This window comes from Protopterus annectens, chromosome 2.part2 (genome assembly GCF_019279795.1).
Source record: "Protopterus annectens isolate FY-2018-M chromosome 2.part2, PAN1.0, whole genome shotgun sequence".
Taxonomy (NCBI): domain Eukaryota; kingdom Metazoa; phylum Chordata; order Ceratodontiformes; family Protopteridae; genus Protopterus; species Protopterus annectens.
This window is the reverse complement of record NC_056730.1, coordinates 939294386-939318820: the sequence shown is the minus strand read 5'-3', so window position 1 is coordinate 939318820 and position 24435 is coordinate 939294386. Positions and strand designations below refer to the sequence as shown.

General features: G+C 42.8%; 1 protein-coding gene across 2 annotated transcripts in view; it reads right to left on the bottom strand.

Annotated features, from left to right (window-relative positions):
- XRCC4 (X-ray repair cross complementing 4) overlaps window positions 1-24435 on the bottom strand; it is a 3243137-nt gene that overhangs the window by 1102346 nt on the left and 2116356 nt on the right. The gene's annotated exons all lie outside the window — the stretch shown is intronic.

Genomic DNA, 24435 nt, shown 5'->3' with positions numbered 1-24435 from the left:
ACACAGCCATACAAGCCAGAATATACATATATCAACTCCTTACTCTACCTGTCAAGTGTCCACAACTGACAAGGTAGCCTAGACTGACAAGGGATAGCAGCGGTAGTTGCAAGGATGGCTATCTTTTTCTAGCTGGCAGTGAAAAGAAAGGTTTGGAAAAAACAAAAATATGGTAGAAGGTTTCGTGCATGCAGCCTTCCCAAACAGAAAGAAAAACAAACAAATATGAATTCTGCAATGTGAAACAAATGAGTAAAATGTCAGATGATTACAACACTGTATTAACAACCAAAATGTACATGCTGCAGCCAATTAGTCTATGACTATATTTATTTTATTTATTTATTCGCATTTGTTGGCTGGGTTAGTCCCAAAAGGCCAGCAGCCTCTTTTCATGGGAGACCTGAGACGGTATTCATACTGAATAGGAGAAATCTGGCCAGCACATTAGGGAATTTCCCATACTCTTTTTGTTTCGGGAAACTGGAGAGTGTTTCCTCTCAGTGGATGGAAGGAGATGTTGGCTTCACAACAAAGTGTGTTGTTACCTGCTTGCAGTACTATGGCTTCTGTTCTTGCAACAACCGGAAAAAGTAGTCCCTGTTTATCAAAAAGTCATGTTGAAGAATGCTGATTTTCCCTCAGAGGCTTTACAGCAGCTTATTAATGGAGTAAACCCATTTGAGACACAGGCTTTTTCTTGGGCAGATGATTGGAGATCATTTGCTTTGGAGGAAATTTCTTCTTTTGTATCTAGTTATAATGGTGCTGCAGGAATAAAGGAAGCACGTCCATTGAAGTTGGTGAGTGATACCGCTGAAAAGATTTATGGTTCTGTGGATGGAGCACTGAATAAGAGGATGAAAAGACAGGAAAAGGCCTTTTGTTGTATTTTAGATAAAAAATACAAAAATGGTAGAGTGTTATTTTGTGTGCAACTATTTTGGTAAAGCCTCTTGGCTTTAGTGTAACCCTGTATTCATTTCTCAATTCAGATGGGCACTGAACATTTTTTTGTGAACTGACTTTTGAGATTTTTAATTTGTTAATTTATTATTTTTTTTAAAGAAATGTTGTGCCATACTGTATACCGACTATTGGAATGTGTGTATTTTGGGGGGACTTGCTCTGTTTTGAAGAAAAGATTCCGCAATTTTGAACTTGTATACTGTCAAAATCTGATGTAAATATTTTTCTGCTTCATATAGTATTACTAAGATTTCTGATGAGAGGAAAATCTGCACTGGTGCACAGGAGGTATGGGTAACTTTAAAGGAAGAGAATGCCGTCTTACAACATATTTCTTTTCTGATTAAAATACATGGGATTATGGGCAGTGGACATTATGCTGGGCAGCCAAAATGTGTTTTGGTTGCAGATCTGATACACAATGTTCTCAGAGTGGTCAATTTGTTCATAATGTTAAAAGCTGTGTTTTTCATTTATTCAAAATCCTTTTCATGTTTGATTTGACTGTCTGGAGGGGTGTGGGTAGACTCTGCTGTAGTCATTGAAACTACAGGACAAACTGTTTCAGGTAAATGTCCTGGAGTTCAGGACTCCAGGAGGATAATGAACTCAAGGGAACTGCTTGTGAGGATTTACCTATGATGCAGATAGGGTTCTCAGTGAAAGTTTCCAATGAGGTGAAGATGGAATCCCATGTTTCCGCTACTGAAAAAAGAGAGTTTTATTACAGTTCCACGTTTCCAGGAGGGAGCTAACTACAGTAGGTTAAATGCCATGAAGGTTTTTTTTCCAGAAATTTCTGTTTCTTCCCAGGCCTAAGATGATATTCCCATAGATATGAAGGGTTCTTTGGGTTTTGACCATTGTATTAGAGTTCCTACTGTGGACTCAGCTTTTAAGAGTGATAAAGTGAGGATGAAGAAAAGGAATGTATTCCAGATATTGATGCAAAGGAAGATATGCAAGTTGATGTTTGTTCAGCTGATTATGAGAAGGAAGGGGAGGAGAGGGAGGGATATATTGGTAGTTTGGTTAAGAAAAGTTAAAAGAAATGGCTTAAGATACAAAAAAAGGTAAAGGTTGAACTGCACCATTTTTTCTTTGAATGTTAGTGTTGTTAATGAGATACAGCATTTGGGAATTTGTGTAAATCTGTTATGGCAGATATTATCTGTCTGCTGGATATTCAGTAATTGACAGGTTCAGGGGGACCAAGCAGCAGTGTGTTAGGGTCAGGATATTTTTTGGACTATGGATTTGGATACATGTTAGGGTACTGCTATGTTAGCTTCCTGAAGTATCACTTTTATGGATGCTATATTTATTTCTCTCGACCATACTTTTTTAGTGGATAGCTCTATACATACTGAAGCTTTTCATTTACCTGTTTTATATGCTAGTACTAATGTGTCTCTGAATATTCAGTTGCCAAATCTTCGGCTGTTTGACTGTATCTTCCAGTAGTGCTAGTGGATGACCTTAACTGCGCTTTGCAAAAAGAAGCATGGAGAGGTAATGATTTAAAAGCATGTCTTGCTGTTTTGAAGGATTTTCAGCTTCAGTCAGGGGTAGATACGGAGCATAATTATACTAGAGGCAAATATAAAACTGAAATTTATTATTTATTCATAGCCCTTCTGTGTTAGAAGTAGAATTTGGAAGGAAATGGGTTGTTTTTTCAGATCCTGCTGCTATGTGGACCCTGTTCAAGTCTGATGTTACTGTTCTACATGTAGAGGAAGGTATAAAGAGAATATGTATGCCTCTCTGCAGGTGATACATACCCTGAAATGTATGCATTTACCATAATGATAGATCTGTGCTGTCTCTTTCTGTCTGAATAAAACTGCAGGTTATCTGATCTGACTCAGATCAGAGACCGGCCTTTTCCAAAAGACTTCAGCCATCTGAGCTCCACCTTCTCTACCCATAGGGCCCAACTGTGACTGACTAACCTCGGATCAAGTTTGCCCCTCTCCAACAAACATGTCCACTGCCTAACTCAAAACCTGACACCAAGGATGCCCAAACAGAAGGAGGGAAATAACAGTTTCCATGAGTTAGTCAACCAAAGCATTGAGAACATAATACAGGATGGGTAGGTGGGTGGGATGGTTTTACTGGAAGGAACGAGACAACATGGATAAAGAAGTTATGTACCTACCATAACGTTCCATGTTAGTTGTCTTCATCTCACCTTCCTTCTTGCTGGTTGGGATCGGAGCTGATCCTCGGCTCCGACTTGGCCATCTTCAATAGCTCGAGAGCTGTTTACTGGCTCGAGGCTACCCCTTATCCCATAATGCCTAACGATAGCTACCCAGATCTCGTTTGAAATAGCTAACTACAGACATAACAACATAGTAAACCAGTCAAGAAATCAGTTGACTATACCTGCCATATTCTCTTAAGTCAATAGAGAAAACAAGAGAACACACAGCCAGTGAAACAGAAAAACTCCTCTTGATCCATTAGGACAGGGGGATGGAGGGTGGGATGCAAGAAGGAAGGCGAGATGAAGACAACTAACATGGAACGTTATGGTACGTACATAACTTCTTTATGTTAAGTTGTCTATCTCGCTTTCGTTCTTGCTGGTTGGGACAGCGTCCCTAGCACCTAAAATCCTGGGTGGCTCAGTGGAACAGACTCTTCAGAACAGTGGAACTAAAGTCAGTTCTGCTCCTGGAGACCATATCAAACTTGTAATGAGAAATAAAGATATGAGGGTTTGCCCACGTGGCAGCTGAACAGATGGAATCCATGGGCAACCACGACTGGAAGGCTACAGAGGTGGCCAAGGCCCTAGTAGAATGACCTTTCGGTTTAATGGGTAACTGTTTGTTCCTTAACTGATAAATGAAAGAAATAGTGTGTGACAACCATCTGGACAAGGTTACCTTGGAAACTGGGAGACCTTGTTTGCCCAAGGCATAAGAGATGAATATTTGGTCCGACTTCCTTACTTCTTTAGTTCTGTGCAGGTAAAAACGCAATTTCCTATGAACGTCCAGTTGGTGTAGTTTGTATTCTGCCTTGTTGGTATGATTAGGGAAAAACACAGGAAGATCTATAGATTGGTTTAAATTATTTTCTGAGCAGACTTTAGGGAGAAACGAGGGATTAGTCCTCAAAGCAAATCTGTCCTTATGAAAAACCAAGTATGGAGGACAAACACATAGCACCTGAAGTTCGGAGATAAGTCTGGCTGAAGTAATAGCTACCAGAAAGAGTGTCTTCCAAGATAGAAACTTGATAGAGCAGGACACTGCTGGTTCAAAAGGGGGCAGAATTAAGGAGGTTAGGACTAAATTAAGGTCCCAAGGAGGAGGGGGATCTCTCACTGGAGGCCTAAGAAGAGTTGTCCTTCTCAAAAAAGCTTTACAGAGCTTATGAGACATAATGTTAGAGTTCGAAAAACCAACATGAAATTTAGAAATGGCTGCCATTTGTACCCTGATCATAGAAGAAGCGGACCTGGAGTGAAACAGTTGAGCTAGGAATTCCAGGATTTCGTGGACTGGGGCTGAAAAGGGATCCACATTCCTAGCCTTTGCCCAAAAAGAAAAACGTTTCCATTTGCTAGCATACGTTTTCCTCGTTGTAGACTTGTGAGAGGAGACGATAATGTCACGGACTGCTGGGGAAATGCTGGGAAGCCTGGTTAAGGTTGGAAGTGGAGCAACCAAGCTGTGAGCTGGAGAGTTTTGAGGGATTGATGCAACCTGCCTGACTGATGAACCAGGAGGTCTGGAATTGGGTCCAGAGTCCAGGGTTGATCGAGAAGGTAACGGTGCAGGAACGGGAACCATATCTGTCGAGGCCAGTAGGGAGCAATGAAGATCATTTTGCAACCCGATATTGCTTTCTGTATAAGTTTGGGTATTAGAGGGAAAGGAGGAAAGGCATAAAGAAGTCCCTGGGGCCAATCATGGACTACAGCGTCTCTGGGTATGTGACCCGGAAGCAGAAGAAGGGAGAAGTAGTTGCTGCATTTGCTGTTGAAGGGGGTGGCAAAGAGATCACAGCAAGGCTGTCCCCATTTGTGGAAAACAAGATTCGCAACTTCCTGATTCAGAGAGCACTTGTGAGGCATGAGAACAGCTCTGATGAGCCTGTCCGCTATGACGTTGGATCTCCTGGGGATGTGTGTCGCTATCAGAAAATGTTGGGAGGAAATTGCCCACTGCCAAAGTCTGAGTGCTTCTCGACACAGGGGGTAGGACCTGGTTCCGCCCTGCTTGTTGATGTACCACACCACTGACATGTTGTCCATTTGAATAGCAATGGTCCCAGAAGGAAGAGAGTCTTGAAGGGCTTGCAACGCCAGGAGCACGGCTCTCATTTCCAGGACATTTATGTGCAGATGGTACTCGTAAAGTTGCCACGTGCCTTGGACTGTCCTGCCCAGATAATGCCCCCCCACCCTATCAGGGAGGCGTCTGTCGTCACTGTGGCTACCGGAGGGGGTTGTATGAAAGGTCTGCCCTGAGTAACTAGTGGGGAGACCATCCACCAAGAAAGATACCTTTTGCATGCATCCGTGATCGTGATTTTGTAAGTCATGGGTAGCTCTTGGAAAGACCACTGCATAAACAGGAGCCACTGAAGAATTCTCATATGAAAGCGCGCCAATGGGATTAAGAGAATGGCTGCTGCCATGGAACCCAGAGTTTGAAGGACATACCTGACTTGGATCATTTTGCTCTGCATCAGAACCTGTACCTGCTGACGAATTGCGGACACCCTTTCTAGTGGTAGCCTTGCAAACATATCCCTTGTGTCTAAGTCTACTCCTATGTAAGTGATAGATTGACAGGGCAACAAGGCAGATTTTTCTAAATTTATTGTGATGCCGAGCTGGGAGCAGATTGTGATTGTGTAGTCCCATGCTTGTATGAGTTGATGCCTGGTGGTAGCAGTAAGGAGCCAGTTGTCTAGATACGGAAACACCTGGAATCCTTGATGCCTCAGGTGAGCCGTGACCACTGCCATACATTTGGTGAACACCCTGGGGGCTGTGGTGAGACCAAAGGGCAGAGCTCTGAACTGATAATGACTGGCCCCCAGCCGGAAGCGAAGATATCTCCTGAAGCGCCTGTCCATCTTTATATGGTAGTACGTGTCCTGAAGATCTATCGAGCACATCCAATTGTCCTGACCCAGAAAGTGTAGAATGGACTGTAGCGTGACCATCCAAAACTTTGTTCTTTGCACAGACCTGTTTAGTCTGCTGAGATCTGGAATCCGTCTCCAGTCCTCTGTCTTTTTTGGTACTAAAAAGAACCTTGAGTAAGTTCCGGATCCGTGCTGGTCTGCCGGGACTTCCTGGATGGCTCTTTTTTCTAGCAGTTTTGAGACTTCTATTACTGCTTGCTCCTTCAGATTGGGTGGAACATCTGGAAGAGTCTTCCTTGACTGTAAAGGGGGCTGATGGAAGGGAATTTTGTAACCTCCAGATATAACGGACTGTAACCATATGTCTTGTGTTAAACTTCACCAGGCTTTTGGGTACAGTGAAAGTCTTCCCCAGACTGCCTCCAGAGTTGAGCAGCCGGGCAACCCTTTAGGGATACTGGAAGGGCTTATCAGAGAAGGATTCTCTGTTGCCCTGGTTCTGCGGACCCCCTCTGCCATGAGGGCGGTGTCTATTATTATTTCCCCCTCTGCCTCTGGAGTAAAAATCACTACGTGCGTCAGGCAAGGCTCCCTGAGATTTACAGAACCACATCTTCCCACTCTTCTGACCCTTGGGGTAAGGTCTAGAGGGAGTGGAAAAATGGACTCCCACGGCAGAGAGAGTCTTGCCTTCTTGCTCACACCTAGTCAAAGTTCACCTAGTCGAACCATCAAAAGGAGTGTTGGTGAAGGACGCTCAAAGGGGTTCTGCAAAGTTACACAGCCGCATCCAGGCATGCCTCCTAAGGGCCACCCTGGTACCAGTGGCTCTACTCACCCCATCGGCTGCATAGGAAATGAGCCTCATGGAGGAGTTAACAACAGAATTAAGCATCGCTAGCTGGGAAGCTACCTTGGCTTGTGCTCCCTCAGCTGTTGCATCTTGGAGGGCATCTTCGAGCTCTTTAAGGAGATCCCTTTGAAGTCGGGTAAAATGACACAGGTAGTTCAGTGACCTCATAGAGAAGGTCGCTGAAGCGAACATTCACTTCCCATATCTGTCCATCATCCTAGACTCCTTGTTAGGGGGATGGACAGATGAAGAGGTCTCTGCTAACTCTTTTTTGGTGGCTGCTGCTACCACCATAGCATCAACAGGGATACCTTTCGAAAGGAACTGCTTAGCCTGGGGTGCTGTAATAAATTTACTAGGTCTCCTTGGAGTTGGTTACACTGTATCCGGAGCTGACCAAGCCTTTTGAGCCACCACTGTCATAAGTGGATCGATGGGCGGAGACACCCAGGAGGTGGAAGGTCAGGAACCGAAGGCATCCAGAAATACAGACTCATCCTCAGAAGGGGCTAGGGGATTCCAGTTCCCCCTCTGCTTATGCATTTCTAGGATGTCCAGCAAGGAAACATTTTCAGAGGAGGATCTCAGGGACCCTTCCGAATCATCTAAGTCTGTATCAGAAGTGACAGACTCGGGGGAGTCAACGTGCTTCCTCTTACACTTTTTCTTCCGAAGGGGCTCTTCTGAGTGATCAGAAGAGGCCTCAGAAGAGGAAGGAGCACCCAATGGGGTGTCCTGGAGCATCGGTTCCCTACGCTTAGGGTCTGGAGGAGGAGCAGAGGTTGGCACAGGCACTACAGGGGATGGAGCAGGTGGGGCTGATAGTGGAGCTGACTCAGGGGACAGCACACTCCGCATGACACCGAAGGTGTCCCTGCCACAATGCAGAGAAAGCTCCGGTTCTGAAGAGATAGGAATCTTTCTCCGCACCAAGGGAGACGGCTCCAAGGCCGATGTAGGAGCTGAGCTCACCTGCGCCAAAGTTCCGAGAGGGAAAACGGGGTCGGACAAGGGTCCGATGCCACTCGCCCCCTCGGAGCCGATGAGGGAGCCCCGGCACCCAGATCCCTCGATGGAAGGGAGGGAATCGGAGCCGACATTGGAACCGAAGGAGATAGAGTTATCGGAGCCGAAGGTTTCCACTACTCTAACCCCAACGAACTCCGGCTCTGAACTCATTGGAGTCGGAGGAGGAACATCGAGAGAAGTGGATGGAGTCAATACCTGTTGAGGAGGGCTTGACAACAATTTAGTTGTGCCTGCGACTTTAACAACCTACTGACCACTCTTCTCCACATCGTGATCAGACAGCCTAGAGGATCGAGAGGAGTGAGAGGATCGGTGGCTATGCTCTGCTCGCTCTGAAGTAAAGGAGACTGAGGAGCCGAATACACTGACTCTAGTGAAGGGGACCTAGCCTGTTGTGGCTCTGCAACTGCTCCAAAGCCTCTGATGGAGCCGAAGGGGAGATTGTTTTGTCGGTGCCAGCCGGAACCAACGTAGAAGGTAAATCCTGAACCAAAGATGGCTCTGAACTTGGAGCCGACGGCTTAGTGGATTTAGGGGATTTCACAGGCTGTGAGCTCTTGGCCGGTTAATCCTGGGGTTTTAAAAGACCCTTAAGAATAAGCTTATTCTTACACTCCTGCAGGACTCTTGGACTGAAGGCATGGCAAATAGAACAAGAGTCCTGCAGGTGCATAGCGCCTAAACAATAGATGCAAGAAGTGTGCCTATCTGTCAGAGACATTTTCTGACAGCATGAGTCACACTTCTTGAACCCAGAAACCTTGGATTCCTTTGACATCCTTAACAGTACAAGGAAAAACAATTATAATAATAACAACAAGAAGCAATATACAGTCCACAAAAAACACACCTACTAGAAGGACTATAGCTAAAGGTTTTTTTTTTTTTGTTTTTTTTTAAAGATAATAGGAAAACATCTAATTTAAACGGCTAGCCTATAAGAAAAGGGCAGAAGGAAAGCCTCTAACTTAAACGGCTAACCTGACAAGAAGAGGTAGGGGGGAGGGGTGGGGGAGAACTCTCTAAGTTAAATGAGTTCTACAAAAAGGGAGGGATACTATTAGCTAAACAACTATCTATCACAGAAACAAAACTATCATTAATAATAAAATACTAGAAAAGTTAAATTCTACTGAAAAAAGTTACACAAAAAGGTCTATACAAGCCTGAGCCAGAAAAACGACACCTCGCAGCTGAAGTGGAAAACGAGATCTGGGCAGCTATCGCTAGGCATTAAGGGATAAGGGGTAGCCTCAAGCCAATAAACAGCTCTCAACCTATTGAAGATGGCCGAGTCAGAGCCGAGGATCAGCTCCGATCCCAACCAGCAAGAACGAAGGCGAGATAGACAACTTAACATCTACTGTTATGGTAAGTACATAACTTTCATATCTGATGATTATTTTTCTGTCTATGTTCAACTTGTGGGACAGAGACCCAGCCACATTACACCCTATGGAGGCCCTAGGAGAGCACATTCCACAATATGGTGATACCAAAAGAGGCTTTAGACCTCGACTGAATAACCAACTTGTAGTGGGACACAAAGGTATGAGGACCCATCCAAGCAGCAGCAGCACAAATGTCATTCACAGCCACTCTCAAGAGGAAAGCCGTAGAGGTAGCCATGGCTCCAGTAGAATGACTCTTAGGTTCATAGGTGTTTACTAGGCTAACAAGGGCCTTTTTAAGCCTAGACATGCGTGCCAAATCTCTGACAAGTTCTGGTACCCTTGATAACTGTAAGGGGGGACTTGGGAGATGAAACCTTTATGAGCAGCAGCCTGGGAGATGAACCATTTACAGGTTTGTCTGTTTGCAAGTATACAAATGAAATGCAATCATATAGCCACTTAGACAAAGTAGGCTTAGATACTGTTTTTCCCAAATGGGGTTAAGAGAAAGAAACAAACTGGTTCGATTTCTGAAGCACTTGGTCCTATCCAGATAAAATCCCAATTGCCTATGAACACCAAGACAATGATGCAAATATTCTTTTTATTAGAAAATTCCAAGAACCAATTAAAGAAAACCACGAAAACAACTGAATAACAGTCCAAACAGGTCAAAGAAACTAGTTTATTAGATACAAACGGGGCAATATTGTCTGTTTGTAACCAAAGACTTCTTCAGAGTTTCTCACCATTTGTATCTAATAAACTAGTTTCTTTGACCTGTTTGTGGTTTATTAGAAAATTCAAGGAAAAACACAGATAAATTGATGGCCCGATTTAAATTATTCTCTATAACTACCTTAGGCAAAAAAGCAGGATCTTTTCTGAGACGCACACTGTCTTTATGAAAAAACAGGTATGGAGCTAACGAAGATAAAGCCTGCAGTTGACACTTGCCTGGCCAAAAAGCCAACAAAAACAGTGTCTTCTAGTTTCAAGAAAGTCATTGTTGATGGTTCATCAAAAAGGAGGTATAGCAACCACTTGAAGAATAGAGGACAGATCCCATGGAGGAACAAGATCCTGGACAGGAGGCCTCAATAAAAACTTTCCTTTCAGGAAAGCCTTTGAAACCTTTAAAACCACTACTGGCATATTATCTCTACCAATTTGAAAGTTAGAAATTGCTTCCAATTGTACCTTGATAGCGGAGCAAGTAGATCATGAATAATAATAAGAAAGAAAATCAAAGGCAGCCTCCAGCAGCACTGAAAAGGGGGTCTAGACCCTCAGAATAAGCCCAGAGGGTGAAACACCTCAATTTGCTAGCACAGTCTCTATGAGTAGATGGGTTGTGAGAGGAGGAGAAAATGTGGTCCACTCTATCTCAAAGCTTGAATCTCTGGCCATCAAGAGAATTGCAGGAACCATGCGATTAACTTGACAGTCTGAAGACTGGGCAGGTCCAAGCCCACCAGATGAGAAATCAGATATATAGTAGGGTCCAGAAATCAGGGAAGGCACTTCAGGAAGGCCAAAGAAAGGGGAACCACACCGGTCAGTCCCACAAAGGAGCAATGAGGATTATTATTGCTCTACAATAGGCAGCCTTCTAGAGGAAATTTATTTTAATAGACTTGGAGGGTTCACATATAGGAGACCAGGGGACCAAACATACATGCTGCACTTGGTGCTGGATGGGGAGGTAAACGGACTGCAGCACTGAAAAATCCAAGCAGCAATCTTGGAATCTAGGGACCACTCATGAGAAAGAAGAAAGTTCCTGCTCAGACTGTACGCTAAAATGTTGGAATTTCCCAGGATGTGCATTACTATCAGAAACCACTGAGATGAAATCACCCACTGCCAGATCCTCATGGGCACCTGACAAAGATGGCATGATTGGCTTCCTCCTTGTTTCTTCAAATATTAGACATCAGACATATTGTGCATTTGTACTGAGCTCGCACTGTTGGGGAAAAGTTCCTGAAAGGCCTACAACATAAGAAGGACCACCCTCATCTCCAAGACAATGATGTGAAGATTGGTCTCAGTTGCTGACCAGGTTCCTTGGACTGAACTCTCTTTGAAATACCCCCCTCTCAAGAAGGGAGGCATCCATGATTACCATACCCTGTGGGGGAGGAAGATCAAAAGGTCTTCCGGCTGATACTAATTGAGACACCAACCACTATGGGAAAATCCATAGAATGAATTAAGTAGGACCACTACATTGCCACCCTGGACCACCCTGTCCACTGCAGACACCTCATATGATACCTTGCCGTGGGAACTAAACAGACTTTCATGACCATGTGACCTAAAATTTTGAGAACCATGGATGACAGAGGTTTTCTGTAAGACAGCAGGGACAGGGTCTGAAGGCAAAAGGTAGATATTCTGAATGCTGCAAGTTTTGCAGTCTGACAGATCATATTTAACTGGCAGCCTATTAAGCCCATCTGGACCAAATGAAGATTGGACTTCAGGTGGTTTATGGTGATTCCCAAGAAATGGCATAGTTTGAGTAAGGAGTCCCTGGCCCTTGTGAAGGTGCTGAGAAGCCAGTCATCTGTGACTTGGAACCCCCTGCAGCCTAAGCAAGGCTGCCATGACTGACAAACACTTGATGAGCACCCGGGGGCAGTCACTCTGATGGTAGACATCTGAGTTCAATCAAGGACATCCAATCACCCTTCCTCAAGAGAGGCTGAATGGACTACACTCTTACCATCTGGATCTTGGTCTGTTACACAAAGGAATTTAATTTTCTCAAATCCAAGATTGGCCTGAGGTCATTGTTCTTCTCTGGAATCAAAAAGAATCTGGAATCCACACTGGTCTGATGGGACGTCTTGGATGACTTGATTTGCTAACAACTTTTTATTTTAACAGCTGCTTCCCTTCTCTAAAAGCATGACATGCCTAGAAGGTGTCAGACATTCTCTTTTGGAGAAATAAAAATGGAATTGTGTAGCCTCTCAATACAACTCAATACTATGTACTTGAGGTGATGGCCTCCCAAGTTTCTGGGTGCAGAGGCAAATGACTTCTGAATACCTCCAGAGCTGGACAGTCAGACAACCCTTCAGAAGTACTGGTAGTGCCTCCAAGAGAAACTCCACAGAAGTCCTGATTCTGTGGACCACTTCTGCTGTGCAGGCAGTGCCCATTATTGTTACCTGCCTTGCCACAGGAGAACCTTCCAGATGAGCATCCTGAAAAGGCTGCAGTGTTTTTTCTAAAGAAGAGGCATTCCCCTCCCTCCTTTCTGATACCTGGAGAGGGTCTGATGGGGGTAACAAAATGCACTCTGACGACAGCCAGCATATTTCCCTCTTATTCGCTCTTGATCAAGGCATCTTTAACTTTAGGCTCAAAGAGTGAGGAGCCATTGTATAAGGCATTACTAAAGGATACCTTGAATCAATCTGAAAAGTTACACAGTCTCATCCAAGAATGACAATGCATGGCAATACCAGTGCCTGCAGTCAGCTGATCAGAAATCAGACAAATGGGCACATTATCAATAGACTATAACAAGCACAACTGAGTCTCCACAGTCCTCTGAGACTCTGGAGTCTGTTGTGTCTTAACCACTCTTAAGACCTCGCACATGATGTCTTGAAGTCTCATCAAGTAGAAAGATAATTCATGCTCTCAGGCCAAATGTAGCTGAAGTGAAGGAATGCTTCCCTAACCAGTCCAGCACCCTAGACTCCCTATGGGGGGGGGGGGGGTAATGGACTGATGAACTCTCCTCTGAGATGTCCTTCTCGGTGGCTGTCACCACCACAACAGCATCAGAACCCTTATTCCAATGCTGACGATCCTTGTGTGGACCAAGATTTTATCAGGCGTCTTGAGGATTGGTTCCACTATATCAAGCTCTCTCCTAGCCCTCCAAGACACCAAATCAATGAGTGTATCCGGACAGGAAACCACCAACGGTATGGACTGGCCCACCCCAAAAGCCTTCAGAAACTCAAACTTCTCCAGAGAACAGGCTTCAGCTGTCCAACCCCCATGTTAACTGAGCATAATTTCGACAAAAGAGGCATCCTTGCAGGGGGTTTCAGAGATCCCTCTCTTTCATCTAGGTCAGTATCCTCAGTGAGGGATTCCTCTAGGGACTCTAGGTGGTTCCTCTTGCACATTCTCCTGCCAAGACCTTCACGACCAGGAGAACCCGAAAAGTAGCAGAAGAAGCCAGTGGCCCTGGATACAGGGTACCCTTGAGGCTAGTTGGAGTGGGCTGTCATAGAATACGCTGATGCGAGTCTATACAAACAGATAACCAGGACGATGGATGCTGGTTCATGCTGATTACTCAGTGCCCAGGCAGGAGAACATTCTCTTTACAACACTGAAAGCAGAAGCTGAAATTGGCTGCCTGGAGCCAGCACATCTGGAATCCAAAGACTCCAAGGACATGTTAGACTCTGGCACTGATCTCGCCTGCTTAGATGCCAAGGCCAGAGATGAGCTGTCAAGAGCTGAAGCACCGATGGGAAGAGATGATTTGGAAACCTAAAGCATAGAACTCAACCCGGTAACCCTGGCCTAGGAGGATCGGCTCCAAGGTCTGCTTGGCTTGGAGACAGCCAAAGTTCAGAAGGCTAAGACAGGGGTGGGAACCAAAAATTGACCAAGCAGTCAAATCTGACCTCACTGGTGGTAAGGCAACTGGCTCCAAAAAATCAGAGACATCAGGCCCAAAGGAGGAAACAAATTAGATGGAGCTGAAACATTGTGCTTGGGACCTGAGGTTGAATGGATTAGACCTAACTGCATCTGGGTTTGCAGAAAGGATGGCATCAGCTCAGCAGGTCTCAAGCTACTGACCAATAAGACTGACCAAGTTGAGGAAGCTACTGGGGGGGGGCTTTGAAGCTCATCAGCTCATAGAAGGCTCCAAAGACTGGCCCCAAACCAGAGAAGCTTGGATCTGAATCAGAGATGTAGAGGATTCCATAGAAAACTCTCAGAGAGTACAGGGTGAGAAAGGTGACAGAAACCTTCCCAAGGGTGCCCCTGTCAACAAAAAAGGGCCAGGGATGCTAAGTACTGGGGAAGGAGCCTTTCCCACAGTTGTTGCCATGGGAAAACGGGTTTAAGGTTTCAGATCCAACAGCAGCTCAGAGACAGTCTGTGGGGCCGAAGACCTTGGCATCTTCAGAACTGACTGGCTAGAGTTGGGAAGCGCCACTCATTTACTGTTCTCCTTAGAGGATCTGGGGTCCTTAGTTCCCTCCTCCTGATCCTGATCACCCTCGTCATGCTTGCTGGCAGGTGAAGTAAAACAGGAAGCCTCCCCAGCTGGCAACAGCCCTTTTAGCACCAGCTTAGCCCTTCTCTCAATGATGGCCCAGGAGCCGAAGAGATCACAAATGGCACAACAAGTGTCTATGTGTGTGGGTCTAAGGCAGTAAATACACCAGTCATAAAAGTCTTGTAAGGGAAGTTTATGGCTACAGATGGCACAATTTTTAAAGCCTTTCTCCATGTCTACACAAAGAGAATAATAACACATCCTACTAGACAAAATGACACAAGTAACACTACAATCCAGGAAAAATCTGCTAACGCCAGATCACACAAACTACTAACCTACCTAAACAAGATACAAAAAATATCACAAAAAACACACTAAAACATCAACTGCACTATTAAGGATAAAGACAGGAGAAGAAATAGGTGCAAATACAAGCTAAATAGACAGTCAAAGGATACAATCCCAATAGAGCTCAAGATCAAGCTACTATCCTGGAAGGAGGCAAGAAAGATCTGATGTTAGTCGGTCAGAGTCAGGCCTTATGGGTAGAGGAAGTGGAGCTCTGAGGGCTAAAGCCTTTTGGAAAAGCCTGGTCTCAGATACGAGTCAGATCCGATAATCCACAGGTTGAGCCTGAATGGAAATGACGACATTGGATCAAGTTATGTTTTGATCACATGAATATAAAAGATCTTTATGTTTCTTGGGCTGAATGGTAGGTGGTATACAAGGAAAAATATAGGCAGTTGTATAGTTTAGTGGAAAAAGAATGGTTGAAGCAAAGGAAATGTGTGTATTATGTATCAGAGATGCTTTAGACAGGCAACAATACTGTATGAAAGGAACTTGGGATGAAATTAATCCTTTTTTAGAATTTACTGTTTGGGGGAAATGTGGGAGGTGGCTGCGGATTGTGGAGGGGTAGTTATGGATAAAGATGGTATAATTGGGTGGGTACACCAGTATATATATGTAGCTTATACAGTCCTGATTGTAATTTTGTTTCTGCACTCTAGGAAGTTCATCATCTTAGTGCTGAAGTGGGTGCACTGCTATACAGCCCTTTTACCACAGAAGTACTGAATAGGGTTTTAAGGGACAAATACACTGTGTAGTCTGTGAGGATGGTTTGATTTATGACTTTTATAAAACTGTACTTGATAAAGAAAAGCAGTGTTTCTTACAGACAATGAATGAATGATTGTATTATCTGTCTGAGTTGCTGAGTCAGCTTGTAAGGTGTTAGTGAAATTGATTTGAAAAAAGAAGTGTGACAGAAGCTATTTAGAGTTCTGCAAACCTATTGCTTTGAGAAATGCTCATTTTAAAAATTTGATGAGCTTACCTTAGAAAAGAATGATGAAAGATTTGAAACTGCTATTGGGTGTAGGTGTATATGATAAAATATATATATTTTTTTTTGATAGAGAAGACTTTGAAACAAAGAACTGGAGGCAAACAATGGTGTGTGATATAAGGAAAGTTTTTGATTCAGTTAGAAATGACAGTATGTGGGATGTATTGCAGGAGCATGTGTTTTTTCTAGGAAGGTTTGGTGTCTTTTACAGAATGTGCATTCTGTATCTTCAGTCTATCCTTTAGTTAATGGTCAGAATGGGGGAAGCATTCATCTTCATGTAGGAGTTAAACAAGGATGTCCACTGAGCCCCTTGCTTTTTTGTTAGGTGATGAATGGAGTTACACTGCAGGTTATCAAAGCTATGTTCTCCAGACAGGATATTGCTTTCCTCAGTTAGTATGGCTCTCCTTACTTTGACATATGCTGATGATTTAGTTTTTGTAGTATAACACAAGTCTTGGTTTGGAATGATTTTTGATTCTATTTCAGCCAAATTACAGAAAATGGGTTAATCTATTAGTAAGGATAAATGTTCTCATTTTGGTTCTTTATAGGGTGCTTTTTGATATTCCTTTTTCTGTGACTTCTGTTAAGGGTGGGGGGATTCTTTTGAGACTGAGAAGGTGGTCTTTGTTAAATGGTGAGCTGACTTGTTGCTTTACAGGTTATTGCACATATGTGGAAATGTTATAGGGAGACCTTCACAGACGTTTATTTACTACAAATCAGTTTTCTTGGCAAATTGCAATACTTGGAGTATTTTTTTTGTTTCCTGCTGCTTTGGAAAAAAAAGCTAACTGATCTTTATTTTTTTCAGTAATTTGGGGAAAATCATTTAAATCCTGTAAAGAGAGGTTTTCTATATAATAAAGTAGAACATGGAAGGTTAGGGCTCCTACGTCCAGTACTTTTTTCGCCATTCATTATTTTTTATATTGGGTTTTTGTGTTTCACGCACCACTTCTCGGACTGTATGTATTTGATCAAGTAAGAAAAGGAAGAGACTCTCACATACAGGAGTTCAGTCAAACGTTTTTAAGAAAATTAGGGAATAAAAATTGTCTTTAGATCCTTTTCCTAAAATGGGGAAATGTTGGTTCTTAGAAATTTTGGGAAATTTAGTTAATAGACCTATGAATGTATCTCTCTGACCCTATTTAACACAGTATAGCTAGTAGCAAGAAAAGAATCCAGGGATGCATTGAGTGTACAGATTTTTTCGTGTAGACTTACTTTTGGGGAAATTAGGTATTAAGGGGGAGATGAAACAAAAATATTACACAAAACAATGTTATTTATATTGTATCAAGAAAGAGACAGTCTCCTACTTTGTTATGCTGTCCTACAGTCTTGCTACTTTGGGATAAATATACCTGTTTTTGGAAAACTTTGTCTATTTGGGCAGTAACTTATGAATTAATAGTATATTGAGGAGAAGGTAAACACTAGTATATTGAGGAGAAGGTAAACACTTGCACCACACTACACTCATCACGTAGTCCCTCAAAACCTACACCACCAAAACACACACATAGTAACACAAAACATACACCTACATTAGCGGAGGCTCTCAATAAAAACCTGCCCAAGCATCAGGGACCTCCAAAGCAGAAACGCAAGCAAACTCCATCCCCCAACACAACCCAAATGACACATAGCCCACAAACTCAGTGTGCCACTCAACCACAGCCATAAGGCATAACGTACCCAACACTCTAGTCATAGGTGAATCTATAGTCAGGCACACTGATGTTCCGCTCACCAGGCTAAACAAGGAGAAAGTTACTGTCAGGTGCCAGGATCTGCCACATAATGCACGCACTCAGGTCACTCCACAACAAGTACAAATATGACACTGTCATGGTCCATGTTGGTGTGAATGACCTGAGACGTACCTCCCTGGACTACATGAAAAGAGACATGGAGGAGCTCTCTGATCTTGTACCCCAGGCAGGTATGACCCTAGCCCTGAGTAGCATCCTGCCATCACCCAGAATGATGCCACAGCACAAGGACAAAATGATTGACTTCAACAATGGGCTAAGCTTCTGGTGTCATTTTAAGGGGATCCAATATTTGTCTGCCTGGGACAACATGATCGACAGACCACGATGCTTTGCCAGAGATGGGCTGCACCTATCGTCCTTGGTATTCCGGATACTGGCTAAGGCTCATGCCACCCCTATAGTGCCTTTTTTATGCAAGGTTCAAATGACAAATTCACCACTGTAACAGGTACAAGCAAGCAAAATCTGCGGGTAATGCTACTCAATGCTAGAAGTCTAAACCTCAAAATGCACTCACCCGAGGCACTCCTTAAAAGGAAGAACATCGACATCTGTGCATGACAGCGACCTGGTTCAAAGCTCCAGAAAGCACCCCTACATTACCAGGCTATAATTCATACCACACCTTTTGGCCACCTAAACCGGAACAAAGCACTAAAGGTGGAGGCATGTCCATATTCATTAAGGATATCCACACCTCCAGGCTAGTTGCACAGCATAATGCATCCGAGATTATCTAAGTGCAACTAACTCTGGGCAAGACCACAATCCAAATTGTAGCTTGCTACAGACCCCCCACCATGCTCCAGGATTCCCACTCCTCATTTCTTAATACACTGGAAAGTATTAGGGTACATCCCAACACCATAATAATGGGTGATTTCAACTACCCCACCATTAACTGGGAAAACTACTCATGTACCAATTCTTTTGCTCAACGTTTTCTGGAATTTATAAATTCCAACGCCATGGATCAACTTATTCACACCCCCACCAGGGGCAGCAATATCCTAGACCTGGTCATTGCCAACATGGGCAACCGGTGTTCAACACCAGAGGTTAATTCCTCATTAGTCAGATCCGACCACAAGCTAATCATCCTAGACATCCACATCCCGCCCCCACCCCCAATTAGGGAAACCACTGTAAAAAACTTCTCCAAAGCCAACTTCACACTTCTTAAGACAGAAGTGGCAAACTTCATGATACCCATGCAGACGGACAATAGAGGTACGACTGCTGAATCCTACACAAATGCACTTTATAAGAACTTACACGAGTGCATAGATCATGCTATAGAACCAAGATGCTATCCTCCAAAAAAAGGAAGCCAATCTGGTGGTCCTCTGCCATAAACAAACTCTACAACAGAAGACAGAAACTGCTGCAAAAAAGAGTAAAATCCCATGAGTGGAGGAACTCCCAGCCTGGTCAACCTCAGTAAGAATCTGAGATCCCCCATAAAATCCTCCAAAGCTAATTACAAAAACAAAATTGCCACTGACTCTAAAGACAACCACAAAGCATTCTACAGCTATGTCAAGAATCTCAATGGCAACACTCAGATCTGCTCTGAGTTACAGCACAATGTCACTAAATATACAGAACCAACTGATATTGCCAACACCCTGGCAGATAGGTTCAGTGCTAACTTTACCCCCCCCTCTCACCCGAGGGCCCATCTCTATAGCGGAAGAATGCATAGTTCCTGTAATCATGGCTGCACAGGTAAAAAAACATACTCTCCAAAGCCAAGAACACAGCATCCATGGGACCTGACAATATCCCAGGCTGCGTTCTACACGAACTACAGAATGAACTGGCACCCTACCTAAGTATCATGTTCAATCATAGCCTCACCTCAGGCTTTGTGCCCATTGAATGGCGCACCATGACGGTTATCCCACTCCATAAAGGGGGAGCCACGACAGACCCCAGGAACTACCACCCCATTAGCCTGACGAGCCTGGTCTGCAAGGCCATGGAACGTATCATCATGGAACTCAAACAAAGACATTGGTAATCTCCAAACTCTGGACCCTACCCAGTTCGGGTTTGTAAAAGGCAGATCATGTCTCCTAAACCTGACAGACTTCTTTGAAGCAGTCACCAAAGCCATAGATGAGGGTAAGGTGGTTCACACAGCTTATCTAGATCTCGCCAAGGCTTTCAACCACATCTCCCACTCTGGAATTATAGACAAGCTCACTAAACTAGGTATAAATCCCTATGTCACAAGATGGGTTGCCAACTGGCTCATGGACAGAACCCACACTGTGAAAGAAGCAGACTCCAAATCCAACTTCAGACCAGTGACAAGTGGAGTACCACAGGATCAGTCCTGGGTCCTCTCCTGTTTGGTATCTACTTCTCTGAAGTACAGGCTAACACAGAAGATCTTTGGCTAACGAAGTTTGCAGATGACTGCAAACTAGGAACCATAATCGAAACTCCTAACCATGTGGACATACTACAAAAGGGCCTCACTGAGACAGATACCTGGTGTCAAAGCCTTGGCCTGAAGCTCAAAGCCAAAAAGTGTATTGTCATCCCCTTTGGTAAAAACTCTGTACCCATGAACTACCACATAAGCGGTAGTCTACTTAATTCCGAAAGTGTGATAACAGACCTTCGGACACAGGTGGACAGTAGTCTCTTCTTTGATAATCACATCGCCACAGTGGTCAGAAAATCCTTCTACGTGGCTCACCTCATCACAAAAGGTTTCTCATCCAGAAAAAAAGAGGTCATTGTTCCCCTCTACTCATCACTCATTAGACCCATTATAGAGTACAATGCCCCCTTTGGTATGTATCTCACAAGACATCTACAACAACTGGAAAGGCCACAGAAATACCTCACAAAGAGGATTACTGGCCTCAAACAGATGCCCTACACAGACCGTCTCAAACTCCAGCTTTACTCCATCGCATATCACCTACTCAGAGGCGATCTATGCCTAACATACAAAGCTATGTCAAACCCAGAGCTGTCGGACATGTTCCACTTAAAGAAATCCCAATCCCTCCGAGCTACATGCTCTAGGGACCTAAACCTTGTCACCACAATAAACAGAACATGCTGGAGGGATAGCTTCCTGTCCCAGAGACTTCCCATACTCTGAAACAGACTACCTATCTATGTCAAACAGAGCTCCTCATTAGCACTCTTCAAGAAAAATCTTGATGATTAGATGGGAAATAGGAAATTCACCCCAGGGATTACTTCTGTGGCTCTGCTTGACAGGGGCACAGGAAAATAATTTTCTTGGGTGGCGAAAGCCAGGGTACCTTTTTGGCTAGGCTTATATAGGCCCTAGGGCTAATAGTCTAGTACCTACCTATGAACCTATGACATTATGATGCTTCTGGGGATATATTGGGTGAATACTCTTTATATTTTCCCTGTATACTATATGTATTTATGGAAAGGACAATATGGAGAAGTATTATAAAATCCAGTTTGGGATTTGAATACTTGTTTTGAGCTTTGGCTTTAAATGGTGGGGGATTGATTTTGTAATGTAATGCAGTGCTACTATTTACCGGACTTTGTTGTTTAGTTTTTCCTTGCTAATATTTGCTTCTTGCCTTTATTTAATTCTTTTGTCATTTTGTCATTTTATTTTTCTCTTTTTTCCAATTTTAATAAAGTCCCTGAAAAGTGTAGTAGGAACTTTTACATCCTCTTGCACTACCACCAAGTCATGCAAGACTGGACCTCAGCTTAATGTCTCATCTGAAGGAAGGCATGTTCGGGAGTGCAGCACCCCCTAATGCTGCACTACGATGTCAGTAATGGATAATGAATCCAGCCACGCAGGGTGGGAATGGAACCCACAGCCTCCTGATTTCTCCAGCTCTGAAGGCAAGTGTGCTGCCTGTTGAGCCACAGACACAGCCATCTTGTAAAATTTAATAACGATGCTTTCCCAGGATGCGAGAATTACTGAAAAACTGATCTGGAGGAGCTGTTTATTAGGAGAGCATCTGGACTAATTTCTGAAAGCAAATACTGTTTTAAACAAAACTTAATTATGAAGCATACAACTATGGCAAAAAAAAGCTTGACTAACCAATGAACTCACATGCTGCTGTTGCATTTGACATAAGTCCTGCTCATGAAGAATACAAACCATACAGGTGATATTGTTAGTAACATCAAGGAGGTGAGCAGACACGCTCACTGCAAGCTCTAATTCAGCTACAAAAGGAGAGAACCTGTAAACTTTCCACAATGGCTTTTCAAGCTTAATTCTAATGTCTGGTATGCTACTGTGCCAGGACTTACAGCAGACCTACAGCTGACAGCAGAGAAATACACAAAGGAAACATGAAGCAGTGGTGTTTCAAGGTACACAATAAGTTCTGACTGGGAAAACAAAGGTATAAGGACACTTGTCAGGAGGCTATTAAAACATTTATAAAATTGCTAATCTGTCCTTTTAAGAATTTATGAAACCAGAAAGGTTACTGCACTGAGAAAACCTTTAAATTCACAAAGCCTTTATTAGCAGGTAAATGTTTCCACAGCCTCCTATTGCTGAAATTCTCACCTGTATCTAACAATGTACCTTGTAACGAAAAAGTCTGCAACATCCACTTTCAACTCTTCGCTGGTAAAATGAAAGCAAATCAACTACCCAAAACCACAACCCAAATTACAACAGAAACAAATAAATTACATTGCAGGCAAAAACTTCTAAATAATTTATTCTGCTTCTGCTGTCTATTTAAAATTACCCTATTTTTGCCTACACTAGTATGGATAAAGTGAACTCCAATTCTGCAGCTCCAGGTTTCAGGCACCATGCTTGATTACATCTGTGGAAAACACATTAATCAGGTGCTGTAGGTAATCCTAATCCTAAAGGGAAGGGCTAAAATCACAGATAATCCTTATCTGTTATTTGCTCCTTTAAAGACAGAAGCTAAAATCAACAGGAAAAACTGAAGTCTGTAACCAGACATCACTACTCCTACACCAAATATTTAAAAAAAAATCTCTAAACAATTTTGTGGGCAATGAAGACGACTTTAATTCATTTAATAAGTGCTGACATCTAGGAAGGCAGAAAACTATATTAGACTCATATTAAAAAGAATGTGTGTGCTGTGGGACGTGTCTCTGTCATTAGATTCAGATTTACTCTGACAAGAAAATAGCAAAGGAACTGGTTACTGCAATTATTCTATCCTAATTCAGTTCGAAATGTTCACAGTCTAAGCACACTCGTGTTTACTCCAAAACTATTTTTGTAATAAATCTTCCCAACACGTCCTATAGATAACTGAGGGTTTGGCTGGGAAAGTGACAGAAAGATGCTTTAAAATGCAGCCATAGTTCCGGTACGTGAAAAAAAAGGAAATACAGAGTTTGCTTAGCCTTTCACAGAAAGCAAGCAAACAACAAATTTATTAACTGCAAAGTAGCTAAAATAAGTAACTAAGAATGCAAGTCTGCCTCCAAGCCACATAAAACTCAAGAACTGGCAATAATGTAATGCAAATCTGTAAAATGTATATACTAAAGGTATAATCTTCTTTAATAATAAATGTAGTTAAACTTTCATGTTATAAAAACCATCAAAAACAAAGCTGTTTTAAATGCCATACAACTGCATAAGCTTCCAAATTCATTCAGAAGCACAGTATAAAAGTATAAGGTAACTTTTCAACATCTTCCCTTGAGGTTCTGTAAATGGTTAAGTTCATTTGGTAAACTCCAACATTACAGTCTCTCAGGGGAGGGTGGGAATTCAAAGACATGAACACACATAACCACTTAAATCAGTCATGGTAAAATGCTTCAGGGATAAGTCAACAACAAAAATTCACTTACATTACATACCATTTAAGTAACAGCTTGGGTCCAATTAAAAGTGGTTTTAAATGTCATTGTTTCCTAAAGGAAATATCATGAAACATATTTCTTCATTATGTCCACACTACCACATGGTCATATATTCTCAGACACTTACACTTAACCTGTCATATTAAAAATGGTATTAGTAAAATAAATGTTTTGCGCCTTTACAGTCTATAAAGAAGCTGCAATACACAAACAAAGTATATAATATAGTTATTATGTGTTTGTAAAGAAAGTAATATGAATATTATAACCTTAACATAGAATTAATAAGCATCCAAGCTACTTTGTATCCCTGGGAAAATTAAATAATTTTTGGTAGTCAGTCTAACAACAAACAACAGACAGACTTTCCAGCTGTAATCACTATCTGTAAAGGGCAAACTCAAAGATAATTTGAAACTACTTAAAAATAGGTTCTTATCTAGTAGACAGTGCAAAGCAAATAGGAGCATATCATTCAAAAAAGAAACAGAACACCCCAACACATATGTCAAAAAACATAGTAATAAAGTAACAATAGCATGTTAGCAATTTCATACACAAATATGGTAATAAGGCTTCCTTTAAATGTCTGCTAAAAAAGTAAGACAAGCGTTCCAGCCTACAGATCATTACTTTTACAAAATGGGCAAATTGTACAGCAAACCTTGACTGGAGAACATACATTATCAAACAGAGTGTTAATGTACAGGTAATGCACACTGAAAAACAAGTCCACTTCTTTACAGCTGCAAATGAAGCTGCTGAGAAGCTCGGACATCAAAAAAACAAAAAGCAGC